The following is a 1,863-nucleotide window of genomic DNA, read 5'->3' as shown; positions in this document are numbered from 1 at the left end:
TGTAGGGTTCTCAGGATCATAAGCTTCTTCTTCAGAAGATGCCTCTTTAGTACTGTTGGATGCATTTTGCCATCCATTCAGACTTTGAGAAATCATGTTGACTTGCTGAGTCAACATTTTATTCTGAGCTAATATGGCATTCAGAGCATCAATTTCAAGAACTCCCTTCCTCTGAGGTGTCCCATTATTCACGGAATTCCTCTCAGAAGTGTACATGAATTATTGGTTATTTGCAACCATGTCAATGAGTTCTTGAGCTTCTGCAGGTGTTTTCTTTAGGTGAATGAATCCACCTGCAGAATGGTCCAGTGACATCTTAGAGAACTCAGATAGACCATAATAGAATATATCCAGAATGGTCAACTCTGAAAGCATGTCAGAAGGACACCTTTTGGTCATCTGCTTGTATCTTTCCCAAGCTTCATAGAGGGATTCACCATCTTTTTGTTTGAAAGTTTGAACATCCACTCTAAGCTTGCTCAGCTTTTGTGGAGGAAAGAACTTAGCCAAGAAGGCCGCGACCAGCTTATCCCATGAGTCCAGGCTATCTTTAGGTTGTGAATCCAACCATATTCTAGCTCTGTCTCTTACAGCAAAGGGGAAAAGCATGAGCTTGTAGACTTCAGGATCTACTCCATTAGTCTTAACAGTCTCACAGATCTGTAAGAACTCAGTTAAAAACTAGTAGGGATCTTCTGATGAAAGTCCATGGAACTTGTAGTTCTATTGCAGTAGAGCAACTAGTTGAGGTTTCAGCTCAAAGTTATTTGCTCCAATAGCAGGGATTGAGATGCTTCTTCCATCAAATTTGGAAGTAGGTGTAGTATAATCACCAAGCATCCTCCTTGCATTATTATTTTCGGCTGCCATCTCCTCTTCCTTTTCGAAAATTTCTCTAAGGTTGTCTCTGGGTTGTTGTAATTTAGCTTCTTTTAGTTTCCTCTTCAGAGTCCTTTCAGGTTCAGGATCTGCTTCAACAAGAATATTCTTGTCCTTGCTCTTGCTTATATGAAAAAGAAGGGAACATAAAATAATAATAGGAATCCTCTTTACCACAGTAGAGAGATTCCTTTATGTTAGTAGAAGAAGAAAGGAATAGAAGAAGGAAAAGGTAAGAATCCAAACACAAGGGTGAAGATTGGTTCAGATTCTTGAGATGAAGAGAAGTGTTAGTAAATAAAAAAATAAATAGGAGATGAGACGGAGAGAACTCGAAAATTAATTTTGAAAAAGGGTTAGTAATTTTTCAAAATAAAAGAAGAATTAAAATTTAAAAATTAAATTTTAAAACAATTAGTTAATTAAAAGAAATTTGAAAAAGAGGGAGAAGTTTTTGAAAATTAGAGAGGGGAAAGTAGTTAAGTGGTTTTGAAAAAAAAGATAAGATATAGTTAAAACAAACAAAAAGTCAACTAGTTAGTTGAAAAAGATTTGAAATTTAATTTTGAAAAGATAAGAAGTTGGAAGATATTTTGAAATAAAAAATTTTGAAAAAGATAAAAAGATAAAAAGATTTAATTAAAAGATATGATGGAAAAGATATTTTGAAAAAGATTTGATTTTTAAAATCAAAATTTGAGTACTTGACTAACAAGAAACTAAAAGATATGATTCTAGAATTTAAAGATTGAACCTTTCTTAACAAGAAAGTAACAAACTTCAAATTTTTGAATCAATCACATTAATTGTTAGTAAAGTTTTCGAAATTTTGAAATAAAGATAAGAAAAAGATTTTGAGAATTAAATTAAAAATTTTCGAAAAATAGTAAGAAAAATTAAAAAGATTTGATTTTTGAAAAAGTTTTGAAAAGATAAGATTTTTAAAAATTGAAAATTTGACTTGACTTACAAGAAACAACTAAT

The 1,863-nt window shown here is 32.2% G+C and overlaps 1 non-coding gene across 1 annotated transcript; it reads left to right on the top strand.

Moving 5' to 3' along the window:
• The first annotated feature begins 369 nt into the window (after positions 1-369).
• Positions 370-477, top strand: LOC130972497 (small nucleolar RNA R71). Its single transcript, XR_009083660.1, has one exon. It is a non-coding gene; the product is annotated as a small nucleolar RNA R71 (small nucleolar RNA).
• The last annotated feature ends 1,386 nt before the right edge of the window (positions 478-1,863 follow it).

Source organism: Arachis stenosperma, chromosome 3, assembly GCF_014773155.1.
Source record: "Arachis stenosperma cultivar V10309 chromosome 3, arast.V10309.gnm1.PFL2, whole genome shotgun sequence".
Lineage (NCBI taxonomy): Eukaryota > Viridiplantae > Streptophyta > Magnoliopsida > Fabales > Fabaceae > Arachis > Arachis stenosperma.
Note: the sequence above shows the minus strand (reverse complement) of the source record. Positions and strands in the feature narration are given on the sequence as shown.